The sequence below is a fragment of the Calonectris borealis genome, chromosome W (genome assembly GCF_964195595.1).
Source record: "Calonectris borealis chromosome W, bCalBor7.hap1.2, whole genome shotgun sequence".
Classification (NCBI taxonomy): Eukaryota; Metazoa; Chordata; class Aves; order Procellariiformes; family Procellariidae; genus Calonectris; species Calonectris borealis.
Genome location: NC_134351.1, coordinates 44042102 through 44056638, shown reverse-complemented (window position 1 = coordinate 44056638; position 14537 = coordinate 44042102). Strand labels below are relative to the sequence as shown.

General features: G+C 42.8%; 1 long non-coding RNA gene across 1 annotated transcript in view; it reads left to right on the top strand.

Annotated features, from left to right (window-relative positions):
• The window catches only part of LOC142074891 (uncharacterized), a 350231-nt gene extending 343306 nt beyond the window's left edge, over positions 1-6925 (top strand). Inside the window, exons 2-3 of the long non-coding RNA XR_012670737.1 lie at positions 6577-6769; positions 6876-6925. This is a non-coding gene — a long non-coding RNA (uncharacterized LOC142074891). The remainder of the gene's footprint in view (positions 1-6576; positions 6770-6875) is intronic.
• Positions 6926-14537: the final 7612 nt, after the last annotated feature.

Genomic DNA, 14537 nt, shown 5'->3' with positions numbered 1-14537 from the left:
TCTCTTTTGGATTGAGGGGGTGCCATCCTGCAAATGGCTTCTTTTCTACCATTTCCCAATCTTCACTGTCCTTGGGAAATCTCAAACCCCAAATAAATTACAGTTTGTTTTGCAATTTGTGCTTTCTTCTCTGACACCCTATACCCGGCCATTCCCAAAAAGTTTAGGAGGCTAACAGTCTTTTCTTTGCAGATCTCAATAGTATCTGCTCCCAATAGGATGTCATCAACATGCTGAAGGAGGGTGATTTGATCTTTCTTACCGGACCACTGTTCCAGTTCCTTATTCAGAGCTGCTCCAAAGATGGTTGGGCTATTTTTAAACCCTTGTGGCAGCACGGTCCAGCAGAGCTGAGTCCTCCTCCCAGTCGACGGATCTTCCCATTCAAAAGCAAAAATCTTTTGACTGTTTTCTTCCAAAGGTATACAAAAGAAAGCATCTTTCAAATCTATAACAGAGAAATATGCACTTGATTCATTGATAGTTGTTAGCAGCATATATGGATTAGGGACTACTGGATGAATGTCCACCACTAACTGGTTTATTGCTCTTAGATCTCGAACCAGCCTATATCCTTGGTTATGTGGCTTTTTCACTGGAAGGATAGGAGTATTATAATCAGATTGACATTCTCTTAAAAGTCCATATTTAAGAAAATTATTTATTATTGGTTCCAAATTTTTTCTGGCTTTTATACTAATAGGATATTGTTTCTTTCTTACCGGTCGAACTCCTGTTTTCAATTCAACTTTTACCGGTTCCACATTTTTTGCTCTTCCTGGTTTCTCTGTTGCCCAAACAAAAGGGTAAACTGCATCTTTAATCTCTTCTGGAATTTCTTCAGATTCATCTGTGTTTGTCTGTAATAAATAAATTTGGGCTTGCCAGGCATTAGCTTCAGGAAAATGAACTTGGATTCTTCCTTATTTAAAGTTAATTTGTGCTCCCAATTTATTCAATAAATCCCGTCCTAAGAGAGGCATGGTGCATTCCGGTATATATAAAAATTCACGTATCCATGTTTTTCGTCCAATTTTACATTTTAAAGGTTTCAAAAAAGGCTTTACCTCTTTCTTTCCCGTGACCCCAACAATAGATACATTAAATTTACTCATTCGTTCTTTACATGTATTTATAACAGAATATTTTGCTCCAGTATCTACTAAAAAATCGACTACTTCATTTCCCAGCTTTACTGGAACCAGGGGCTCAGCTGGGAAAATATCTTTTTCTACCCCCGGTCCCCATCATTCAGAATTTCCTCCCATCATAAGTAAGTCAGCTTCAGGTGGTATCTGCTGTGACTGAGTCACGACTGCTTCTTTGTTCTCTGGACACTCACTCTTCCAGTGTCCCTGTTTCTTACATACAGCACATTGATTAAATCCTAATGGGGTATATTGTTTAAACATATCTCTACCTCCTCTACCTTTTCCTCTCAAATATCTTTTACCTCTTCCTCTCAAATATCTTTTACTTTTTCCTCCAGCTGATCCTTGGGCATTTACAAAAGCAGCTGCTAGAATAGCAGCTTTTTGTTTCCTATCTTTTATTTTTTCTTTTTCCTGATTTTTCTTTTCCTCCTCTTCCTTATTATTATACACCTTATAAGCAATTTCAATTAACTGTGATATAGTCATTCCTGTAATTCCATCCACTTTCTGCAATTTTTTTGAATATCTGGAGCAGCTTGCCTTACAAACAAAGTAGTAAATATTGCTCTATTCTCATCACTCTCAGGATCTAAGTCTGTCCATTTCTTAGCTGCCTCATATAATTGTTCATAAAAGGCGGATGGGTCGTCTGTTTTTCCTTGAATTATTTGAGTCAATTTCGCCAAATTCTTTGGGCAGGGTATTCCATTCTTTACTCCATACAAAATTAATTGTTGATACTGTTTAATCATCAATTTCTCATCATTACTATTAGGATTACAATTTGGGTCCTGGGTTGGCATAAAATGAGCAGGACCTTCTCTTGCATTTATTCTCTCATTTTCTACATTTGCTTTTTCTAATACTACCCTCTTTTCTTCAGGAGTAAACAAATTATTCAAAAGAATTTGAATATCTTGCCAATCTGGATTATGATTTTCAATAATTGTTTGAAAAGATCTATACACCTTTTCAGGATTCTCTCTATATGATCCTGCTAACTCTTTCCAATTCATTAAATCAGAAGTTGTAAATGGTACTTTCACAAATACTGGCTCCCCCCTTGGGCCCACTGCCTGGCGAAGGGGTGCTAACAATACAGACCCTTGCTGGGTTCTAGTCCTGCCAGCTATCGGACTAAAAGTATTGCTTCCTCTTGCTTCGGTTTCAGAAGTTTCATTTTTATTTGGTGGTACTAACATTTGTGTATCCTCCTCTTCTTCTCCTAGTTTGTAGTCTAATGCTACAAGCAGAACAACAATGCACTTTTGGTTCCTTATTTTCCATCATCATCATCATTACATTAGAATCTGAATCTAAAAGTTTACATTTTTTTCCGAATTTCATGATCATTTCTCAAAGAAAAAAAAAAACAAATCTACATAAGGTACCTCATCCCATTTTCCTTGTCTTCTACAAAATAACATTAATTGTAAAAGAGTATTATATTGCAAGGTTCCCAATTCTGGCCATTTTTCCTCATCTTCCAATTTATACACTGGCCACCATCTAGTACAATATTCAATTAATTTATCCTTTCTCAAAGGATCACCCCCAAATTTTCCCCAATGTTTAATGATGCATCCTAAGGGGGAACAAGGTGTTACTTTTGATGGTTGAGCTCCCATATCTTTACCAAAAAAGAACGTTCTTTACCACAACTTCATATACTCCAGTCGTCACTGTCAAACGCATATGAATATACCTCTTTACCTGTGGCCACAATTCCTTACCAAATGCATGCACAGTTTTATACTCCAGAACAATATCTCATTTACCTTAGCGTTGCACCGTTGAGTCGCTCACCTGCTCTGGTCGGGGAGAATACTCACGGAGTCCCCGATCAAAAGGTCGGTGCGCGCTGGAGTCCGGAGAGCAGGGTCTCCCCACCGAGAGCCGGCGAGTCGATCCGGGCAAGGCTTCACAGCTGTCCCACCTGGGTCGCCAAAAACTGTTGTCCAAAAAGCGGATTCGTGCCCGGCGTGCAAGTAACCAATTCCACACGCTCAGGAGAGATATTGTTTTATTCAGGTCTGGGTCATTGAAATCTGCATTTTATGTTGGCTTGATATTAGTGATACTGATGCAGTAGGTACAGTCTGTTACAGTACCTCTTATTCCATACTGCTCGCTTCGTTAATTCTAAACAATGAAGACTTGTTGCTTAGGAGTTAGGTAACTAGCAGGTATTGTGTTTGCAGGTGTGTAGCATTGTTAGACCCTAGTAATTGTTGTCCGCAAAGCGGATTTGTGCCCGGCGTGCAAGTAACCAATTCCACATGCTCAGGAGAGATATTGTTTTATTCAGGCCTGGGTGCTCGGTGGACTTGCCACAAATCAAGCACACCTGGTCTAATCACCTTTCTGCTTATATCCATGCTTCTCATGCATATTTTCAGTTTCTCTTTTACATATTCATTACATTTCCGAGAACTAATTATAATATTACATCATCCTAGACACATGCGCACTAAAGTCTTTGGGGTCTTCTTGAGGGTCTCGAGTGGTCTCTGGTGGTCGGCAGGGTAGTGAACTCTTCATGAACTTATTTCCTCTTTACCTTATAGGGTCGCAATTTGTCCCTGAGCCATGCTTGGACCACGTTTGTTTATAGTTTCCAAGGTTATTCTTCACTAGAGCCTAACAATGCTTCCAGGATACACAATTTAGACTAGTTACAATTCTACACACCTGCAAACACAACACCTGCTAGTTACCTAACTTCTAAGCAACAAGTCTTCATTGTTTAGAATTACAGAAGCGAACAGTAAAATTACAGAAGCAAGCAGTATGGAATAGTAGATACTGTACCTACTACAGTTCCTTTCTTTCCTTATAAGGGTGAGGTTTGTCTCCGAGCCATGTCTGGACCACGTTCATTTATGGTTCTTAATTTCAAGGTTAATCATTATGATGTAGTAGGTATAGTTTGTTCGTTTTGTAATTTCGAACATTGCATACTGTTCTGTTCGTTTCTGTAATTTTAAAACAATGAAGATTTGATGCTTAAAAAATTAGGTATTGTGTTTGCAGGTGTGCAGTATTGTTAGACTCTAGTAAAGATTAACCTTAAAATCAAGAACCATAAATGAACGTGGTCCAGACGTGGCTCGGAGACAAACCTTGACCTTAGAAGGAAAGAAAGGAACAGGTTCACGAAGAGTTCACTACCCTGCCGACCACCAGAGACCACTCGAGACCCTCAAGAAGACCCCAAAGACTTTAGTGCGCATGTGTCTAGGATGATGTAATATTATAATTAGTTCTCGGAAATGTAATGAATATGTAAAAGAGAAACTTAAAATATGCATGAGAAGCATGGATATATTCTCCGGATGAAGAATTATTTACTGATGGAAGCAGCTTTGTTGTGAAAGGAGAAAGGAAGGCTGGCTACACCGTGGTAACTTTAACCGAAGATCGAGAAGTAAAAGCATTACCTCCAAATACATCCACCCAGAAGGCAAAGATAACAGCTTTGACAAGAGCTTTAGATCTGGCTAAAGGTAAAAGAGTTAATATTTATACAGACTCTAAATATGCTTTTGTAGTTGTTCATGCCCATGAAGCGATATGGAAAGAGCGAGGACTTTTGTCTGCCAGTGGTTCACCTATAAAGTATGGAGCAGAGATTTTAAATTTGTTAGAAGCTGTACAGAAGCCTAAAGAAGTTGCAGTAATTCAGTGTAAAGCGCATCAAAAGGGGAATTCAAAAACAATACAAGGAAATCAAAAGGCAGATGAAGCTGCCAAGCGTGTAGCGCTAAGTACCACAATCTATGTTTTGATTCCATCAAAAGAAATTCATCTAGAATCCCCAAATTATAACGAAAAAGAAAATAAGTTGGCTGAACTATTACAATGCAAAAAGAATGATCAAGGATGGTGAATAACTTCACATGGACAATGTATAGTAACTCCTGAAATTATGAGAAAACTGATGGTCAAAACCCATACTGAGACACATATGGGAGCAGAAGCAATGGTTGAGTCGGTAAAAAGATATGCAATAGGGACTAAAATGTTATTGATTGTTAAAAGTGTGAGTAATAAATGTGAGATTCGTCTTAGGAATAATCCGAAAATACAAATCCGACCCCCTCCTGGAGAGGTAAGGAGAGGCATAACTCCCGGTGAGTATTGGCAAATAGATTTTTCAGAATTACCAAGGTGTAATCAATACCGATATTTATTGGTATTAGTAGATACCTTCTCTGGATGGCCAGAAGCTTTCCCGTGTCGAACCAACAAAGCAAAAGAGGTAACAAAACACTTATTAAAGGAAATTATTCCAAGATTTGGAGTCCCTTTAGGGATATCCTCGGACAGAGGTCCACATTTTGTGGCGGAGGTTATTAAGAATATGAGTAAGACACTAGGAATCAAGTGGGATTTGCATGCCCCTTGGAGGCCACAATCTAGTGGACAAGTAGAAAGAATGAACCAAACATTAAAGAGACAGATTTCTAAAATATGTCAGGAAGCTCAGTTGAAATGGATCGAAGCTTTACCACTTGCCTTGTTAAGAATTAGGGTGACCCTGAGAGCTAGAGAAAAAATAAGTCCATTTAAAATTTTGTATGGTAAACCTTACAATGTTAATCTAACAGGAAGATCTGAACAAATGCATGTGATAGGGGAAAAAGTATTAACTGAGTATCTCTTGTCTTTGAGTAAAGTGCTGAGTTCTTTACACAAGTATGTTCTTTTGAAGACACCTTTACCTCTTGAATTTCCAGTACATTCATTCAGTCCAGGAGATCAAGTTTACCTGCGAACGTGGAAGGACGACCCCCTTGGAGAAAAGTGGAAGGGACCCTTCCAAGTGTTATTAACAACAAACACTACTGTAAAATTAAAAGAAATAAACTCTTGGATTCATTACATCAGAATAAAGAAAATACCTCCTAGACCGTGGACATCTACCCCTAAGGAACCATTGAAATTAACTTTAAGGTGTACTTGATGAGTCACCGGAGATGTTGCTGAATTATTTGTGATATTTAAAATATTTATTGTTAGAAAGGAAACCAAATTAATTAGGAAATTATGGGTTTAGAAGTAGAAAATGTGGAGCCTGTTGATATTAATTATGACGATCAGTAAAGCTGAATCCCAATTTCTATTGCCAAAATGGGATAGAAATCGAAATATCTGGGAACTTTTAGCCCAAGAAATAACCAACATGTCTTCTTTTTGTATTGCAGAACCTAAGTGATAATTCACAGTTAGTTGAGAAGAAAATTCAACAATTAAAGGACTTAGCATTTGGATTTAAGGAACGAGAAGGATAAGATCTTTCGTGGTTATTTTCGTGGCTTCCAAATTTAAATTGGCTCAGACAGTTGTTCTTATTTGCAATACTGATCGTCATTTTAGTTATAATTACTTGTTGTATGATTCAATGTATGTCTTTTTGTAGACCAAATGTTTATAAGTAAATGGTGTGAGACTCATGATGCTTAACATCATAAGTCTCAAAGGGGGGAATTGATGTAGTAGGTATAGTTTGTTCGTTTTGTAATTTCGAACATTGCATACTGTTCTGTTCGTTTCTGTAATTTTAAAACAATGAAGATTTGATGCTTAAAAAATTAGGTATTGTGTTTGCAGGTGTGCAGTATTGTTAGACTCTAGTAAAGATTAACCTTAAAATCAAGAACCATAAATGAACGTGATCCAGACGTGGCTCGGAGACAAACCTCGACCTTAGAAGGAAAGAAACGAACGGGTTCACGAAGAGTTCACTACCCTGCCGACCACCAGAGACCACTCGAGACCCTCAAGAAGACCCCAAAGACTTTAGTGCGCATGTGTCTAGGATGATGTAATATTATAATTAGTTCTCGGAAATGTAATGAATATGTAAAAGAGAAACTGAAAATATGCATGAGAAGCATGGATATAAGCAGAAAGGTGATTAGACCAGGTGTGCTTGATTTGTGGCAAGTCCACCGAGCACCCAGGCCTGAATAAAACAATATCTCTCCTGAGCATGTGGAATTGGTTACTTGCACGCCGGGCACAAATCCGCTTTGCGGACAACAATTACTAGGGTCTAACAATGCTACACACCTGCAAACACAATACCTGCTAGTTACCTAACTCCTAAGCAACAAGTCTTCATTGTTTAGAATTAACGAAGCGAGCAGTATGGAATAAGAGGTACTGTAACAGACTGTACCTACTGCATCAGTATCACTAATATCAAGCCAACATAAAATGCAGATTTCAATGATTAGTAACAAGCTGTTGTTCCACCCTCCCGACAATACAGACAGAATCTGAAAAACTGGGCTGTGCAAGTCTTGCACGCTAGATTTTAGACTGACAAGAGAGAAATCTGGTTTCATTGGTAAGTCTGACTTGAGTAGCTGTCGTGGTTTAACCCCAGCCAGCAAATAAACCCCACACAGCCGCTCGCTCACCCCCCACCTCCAGTGGGATGGGGGAGAGAATCGGGAGGGCACAAGTAGGAAAGCTCCCGGGTTGGGATAAAAACAGTTTAATAATGGAAATAAAACAAAGTAGAACAGTAATAGTAACAATGAGAACAACAACAATAACAGAATATACAAAGCAGGGATGCACAATGCAACTGCTCACCGACCGCCGACCGCGTGTCACGAATGGGGGGGCCGAGCCCCCCCCACACCCCTGGTTTTTATACTGAGCATGATGTCACATGGTATAGAATACCCCATTGGCCAGCTGGGTCCACCACCCCGGCTGTGCTCCCCCCCCCCCCCCCCCCCCCCCCCCCCGGTGCAAGCACCACCCAGCAACAACCAAAGCATCAATGGGCCATCAACGCTCCTTTCACACTAAACCCAAAACACAGCACACCCCCCACGCTACTGGGAAGAAAGTTAACTCTGTCCCAGCCGGAACCAGGACAGTAGCAAGCAAAAAATCAGAATTAAAACCTTCCCGAGCTTCCCCTTTCCTCAGCTGGTCTCTATTGGGTGTAGCTTGGCACAGCTTTGGGGAAAAGGAGCTTCCCAGTCCTTGCACGGAGAGGCTGGACAGATCCCTGGGAGTCACATTTTTGTTGGGTTTGGTTTGCTTTGGCTGGCAGCAGATATTAACCTTGCAATGGGAGGAAACCAGGCAGAAATAAAGAAAAAGGGCCAAACTGAGGGAGCCGGTGTGTGTTCAGGCTATTTAAAGAACTTTTGGCACAGAGGCTTTGAAATTACAAAAGAGTATCTTAAAAGGAAGTCTTGTTGCTAAGCGACATTAATTGCTGTATATAGAGCTCCAGGAAGAGAGGAAAGAAACCTCTCCCCCCAGTTTAAATAAGAATTGCTTGTAAGGAGGACGTGTGACCCAGGCGCCATAGCTGCGCCCGAGGTGGGTTGAAAGTGTCCCAAGCTGCGTCCCGGCTGAGAGAGGGTTTCCATGACCCTTTGGCGCAGGGTGGCTGCTGGTGAGACTGTGTGGGCAGGTGAGAGCTGCCTCTCCTCCACCTGGGGGTTTTGAGAGTGCTGAAACACAGCAGGCTGCACCTCTGATCAGGGCAGGTGAGACTAATGAGAAATACCCAAAACTGCCATAATGAGGAAAAAAAAAAGTAGGTTGTGAGTACTTTGGTTGTGCTCAGCCATATGGCTTGGAACCTGAAATGATGTCTCTCTGCGTGCTTTTGATTGCTCCAATTCACTTCTCGAGTTTCTTTCCTTTTTCTCTCCCATTCATATTAACAAATTCCTATCTGCCCATTTTGCACCGATGGTCTTTGCCTGATGAGCATCCATGCAGCTGCTGAGTAATATCCTATGCTGGGTATGACTGCATGTGAGGTAACAAGGTAAAAAGCATGCTGCTCCAGTCGGGAATATACTGACGCCCAAAATATATTTTGCCGCAGGGCGATGTTGGTTCCTTTGTCCTCATCATGCTTCAGAGACGTGGCTCTGAGGTCCCTATCCTCGCAGCGATCTTGCCTTTATTGCCAAACGTGAATCCTTGATTGATCTGGTTTGCTGAGGGGAGAACAAACAGACTTCACTGCTAAAATTCAGGGTTTTGTTCTCAGTGCGGCTGCTGGGAGCTGTGGTTGGATGCTGCTAATGAGCGGTTTCTATCAGATGGTTTTGAAAGGGGAAGTTCTTACCACCCAGCCAGACTAACAAAGTGAAAATGAGGCAAGCGGTCCTGCAAGTGCAGGGCTATCCCATGGCAGTCCTTGCTGGAGCTGTGCCTCGTCCACCTGCCGGCCTCAACAGATACCAATGTCCTGGAGGCCTGAGTCACTTCTTCCATCAGATAGTTGCTCCAGAAATCCCACCCACTCTAACACCTGCTTTCACATGTTTTTTTTATATGCACCAAATACCTAGTCCCCATTTGCAAAGGTACATGCAAAGAGAACAATTTGCCAAATTGTTAGACTTAATGAGTTTGTCAGATCCAGGTCAGAAACAGCCTGGTTTACTCCTCAGCTCTCTGAAAGATTGTTGGATGAATGTCCTACAGTATTGCCGGGGGTAACTGTCTGCAGATCGATGATTAGTCATTTGAAAGTGTTTCACTCGACAACACAGTCTTCAGCAAGGTTTCATTGCTATCAGAGAAAGCACACCAGAGCTTTGCACTGCAGCTTGGCTTTGTATTAATTTGTATTAATTCTTTGCATATTGCTATCCCTCCAAAATATCAATTGCTTTCATATTAAAGCCATAAATGAGCAATAGCATTCTCTTCCTTTTTGCAATAACTTAAAAAAAAAAAAGTTAAATGCTCGAGAGACTGTACCCCGGTGGTTTTGGGCTCTCTTGGGGCAGCTGGGAGGAGCTGAACAACCACCCCACTATTTGGCCTGTAATGGGGAGGGCCTGGGGCAGCTAATCTCCCTAGCCCCAAAAGGAAGGGGTTACCAGCAGGTCACGCAGCTCATTCCCGCAGCCGGGCTCCATCCTCCAACAGGCAATGACGACCAAGTCTTGCCAGGATGGTGTCGGCCAATAGTCAGTGCTTCCTCTGGCACCGGGGCCCATTGCCTAATCACACTTGCAGTCAGTTGTAGGTTTTTTCCTCTTGGTGTAGTTATATTTTCCTTGCTCTAATTTAACTCATTCCTTATTTTGTTGTTGTCTATTCAGAACAATTGACCCTTTCCTCCGCATAACATCCTCCACAGCATCCGTGGGCTGTTGGAGCTGCAGCCCCTGTCCCCTCTGCTGCGTTGCTTCGCTGAGTGTTCAACTCTGGTGGCTGTTGGTCAGGGCCATCATTTCCAGCTCGCGGAGACAAAAGCATGTTTAAAGAAGTGTTCCCAGCAGATGTGTGAATTGTAGTTTGTCACGCTGCCATGCTGATTTGAGCTGCGCTGCCCGGGGGCAGAGACAGGTTTCTTTCAATCTGCAGCACTCCACGGGATGTATATTTTCCCTAGACCACAGAAGAGTGGTTCTTAAAGAAGCACAAGGGGTTGGGCACTGGCCCTACATTTTAATAAACAGAGGCAGTTCCCAAAGTACCTACGTGTTGTCATTGTGCTGGTGTGACAGAAATAGCAGTGTCTTTCAATATGCTGCTGTTTGTGAGTGGTAAGCCTGTCCTGGTGTCGCGAATGAGTGGTTTAGAGGCTGCTCAAAGAATCACTGTCAAAGGTATTAGCAGAAAGTGATTTTAATAGAAATTTATAAAAGCGCGACTTAGCAGAGTTCGATGGCAAGGTTCACTCTATCACTTACTACACGGATGAAGCAAAGGAAAAGAGCATGGGAAACTGAGAAGTCCTTGGCTAATGTAAACACTACTTAGCAACAACTAAAACATCAATGTGTTATCAACATTCTTCTCATACTAAATCCAAAACACGGCACTATACCAGCTATTAGCAAGAAAATTACCTCTATCCCAGCCGAAGCCAGGGTATTGTGTTAGAACTGAGTTGGGATGATTTATGCAGAGGCCGAGAACGAAAAGGTTAAGGGAGACCCTCCCGTTGAGTCACGAGGTTCAGAGAAGACCTGGCTGGATCCAATCTTAGTCTCAGACTTGGGCAACGGTTTATGTCTGATACAAAAAGGGTAAGGAGACCCTCCCGTTGAGTCACGAGGTTCAGAGTAGGCCCAGCTAGATCTACCCCTAGTCCCAGACTTGGTCAACGGTATATGTCTAAAGATTATGTGTTTAGCAGCAGTCTAAGGTTCATTCACAATCATAAGATTTTAGCAGACTATATTTGCTAGCAGGTACTTCCATCAATACACACACACACGCACGCACACAGATGCAAAGATGGATAAATATACAAAGATATACCTGTTAAAAATCCCCCTTTGAGTTCAGTGAAATACTCACGTAAAATGTCTTGGCATTTCTCAACGGGCGAAGGGTTGAGCCTTGAGGAGTGTTGCAGCCCAGGTACCGTGCCAGCCAGCGATGGTCCTCTGAATATTGCAAACTTGAGTGTTTGCAAACTCTGAGGAGTGTTTCACTCAGAGGGAGATTCTGGGCGCAACCTGCTGCGGTCCAGGAGAGCTCAAAGGGTCTCACTTAGGACCACCATTTATAGGGTCGCAAGATGATTGGCTTTAGTCATCTGTAAATTTCCATCCTGGCCACAGTCCAAGGCAGTAGTGACTAAAATTCTGAAGGTTTCGGTGTTGTTACAATTGAGCTACAACTCAGATAAGATGGCGCCTGGGCCAGGCAGTGGGAGTACGTTCCCAGCCTCAGCCATGCAGAGTTTCTGATATGGTCAAGGAGCGCTCAACCGTCAGACTCAGTACACCAAGACCGAGGTTTCATGGGAATTTCTGAGATCAACGAGCGGCCCAGGGAAAAGGAGTGGGGGGGAATGCACCACCACACTTGGCCAGGGTTTGCCTGACCTGATTAAATGATACAGGATGGGAGGGGCAATAGTACTGTATAGATGGTCTTTTTTACACACTAGTAGAAATAAGTCTTTGGAGGAGGATGGTGGGGTGAACAATAGCAGAAAGTGAAATGCCTGCGTTTTCAGATGAGATTTCTGAAATTCGCCTCCCAAATTATCCTTTTACTTAGTTTTACCACTTGTCTCTTCTGGTTTTCAGCTGCCTAACCAGCGCATACAGCAATGTATGGTTTGCTACTGGACCAAATCCTGCGTTATCTGGTGCGGAGGAGTGATGCCTGGCAGCGTGGAGCAGGCAGGGGCTCGTGAGGTTCTTGTTCAGAGAGAAGGGGACAAAGGGAAGGGGAAGGAGCTGGAGTTTGTAACAGATTTAGTGGGTTACCCACTGCCAGAAGAAAATCTGGCCAGTTACTCCGGGGAGCCTTCCTTTAACCATGATTATATCTAGATTTTCAGTTAATAGCATTTTCCATGGCCTTTCTTTTCTAGGTCCCATTTCTAGACTGCCATCAGCCTGGACCTCATTGTGGCCAGAGGTATGGGATTTCTGCAATGCACGCTGCTGTGCCTTTCTGCTGGCATTTCGTGGGAGTGAGCTCCAGCTCTCGTGCCTACATGCTGAGCAGGCGCTGTTTGCTAAGGCGCTCTGGGATACCCTGAGCATGGCAAAGCAATGCAGAGCTCCCCTGAAGTCCAAGGGGCAATTCATCTTCTTAGCATTATTTATATGTTTGTGCACCTTGCAGCTTAGTGGTTTCACCCAAGGAGATTCTTGCATCTGTGTTCAGTGATCTACGCTGGTGGCTTGTTAATGTCTTGCACAGTTCATGGGATTTTTGTCAGACCTCTTAAGCCTGAAAGATTTTGTATTTTCTTAGATGGTTCTAAGTGGTGGTAACAGTGCAAAACCAAAAGGACATGTCCTTGATGCTAAAATCCACTTCTCATCTCCCCTGTCCCCCAGGACATGGATTAGACAGACTTGCAAGATAAACTGTTATCAAAGGTTAAAGGGTAAAACTCAGAGTCCAGATAAACAGGAGAATAAATCCAACTGTACATTAGGAAAGAGGGAGTAATTATTATTTTAAAATGTAACCCATGGATTTAATGCTGTGTACTTGCTTCATGTTCATGATTTAAAACATTGCTTATCTAAACTGGAAACTCTTTCAAAGACGGGAACATGTTTGAGCTCTGCAATACAGATGTTCTCTCTGATTTACGAGCACACACACAGGGGTACAGACACTCCTGAAACAAACTGCAGAATGAGAAGGGGAAACTAGATGATGTAGACGAGAAAGAAATGCTGAGCAAGGTACAGAACACAGATGTAAATTAACCGATGGAGGCAGGGAGTGACGGAGGGAAAAGAAGTCTCTTTTGGAGACAGTCTGAAGTGGAGCTCTGTGTGGCAGAGCTTGAAGCCACCACCCAGTCCCAAAACTTCCCATGAGCTCTGAGCACAATCATACAGTAACCGTGTAAATATTACAGTTATATGTCAAAAGTCAGATAAAATATACTGTTTCCATTGGCTTTGTGCAAAGATTTTTTTCGTTTTATTCAAACCTGCAGCTTGGAGTGAAACTCCAGGAGGGAAGGGACTAGCAAAACCCCTGCAGGTGGGAACCAAAGCCACAGCTGGCACATGCATCTGAGGAGCACGTTGCCAATATTTTCCTACAGCTTTTCTTCCGGTTCGTCGTTGTTTGCCCCCACTTTGGCTGCTGATTTCCACGAGATGGAGCTATTCTAACATGGCTTTGGCAGCAGCCCTCAGAGAATGGCACGCTACAGCATATTTTATTTTATTTCCATGACAATATTTCTGAAGCGGGTAGGCTTTTATGCAAAATAATCATCAAAAAAAATCCAACAAAAACTGCTGGAGCTCGATGCGCATTTTGCCAGGCTGCATTGTCAAGAGGCTCCTTACAAATGACCCCCCTCCCCAAAATTGCTCCCAGGGGGTGCAGGTGTGTGCAGAGCAGCTTCACCTTGCACTGGTGTTGCTGGTGGGGTGTGCATCCAGCCTCACCTCTCCGGAGGGCTTATTTTGCTGTGGCTAAAGAAACCCCCAATGTCCCCTATCCCTGGGGGCCACCCTGTGCGTGCTCGGGGAGGTAGCCCCTTGACACCCACCTGCCCTCACCCGCAGGCCTGATCTGCGTACCTCTTGGCCCGCTGAGGCAGCCGCCTGCCTTCGCCGAGTTGTGATGACCCCCTCGCACGGCATTTCTGTCCTTTTTAATCTAGTTTTTTAATCTAGTTTTGTCTTTTTCCATGTGTCACCTTCTCCCTGCTCCAGTGCCTGCTTGTGCCCTCTCCACTTCACCCCCATCAGTCTTATTTCCCATTGAGTCTTACTGCAGATGAAAAATCATGTGAATGCTGTTGTCCTGTAATGTACATCTGCGAACCTCATAGCATGACCTGGCCTTCGACTGGGTCGTGCCCACGGAGCCAAGCTCCTTGTGCCCCTGTCGTTCAGGCACGCTTTCCCACTGCAGCTGCTACAAACAGCA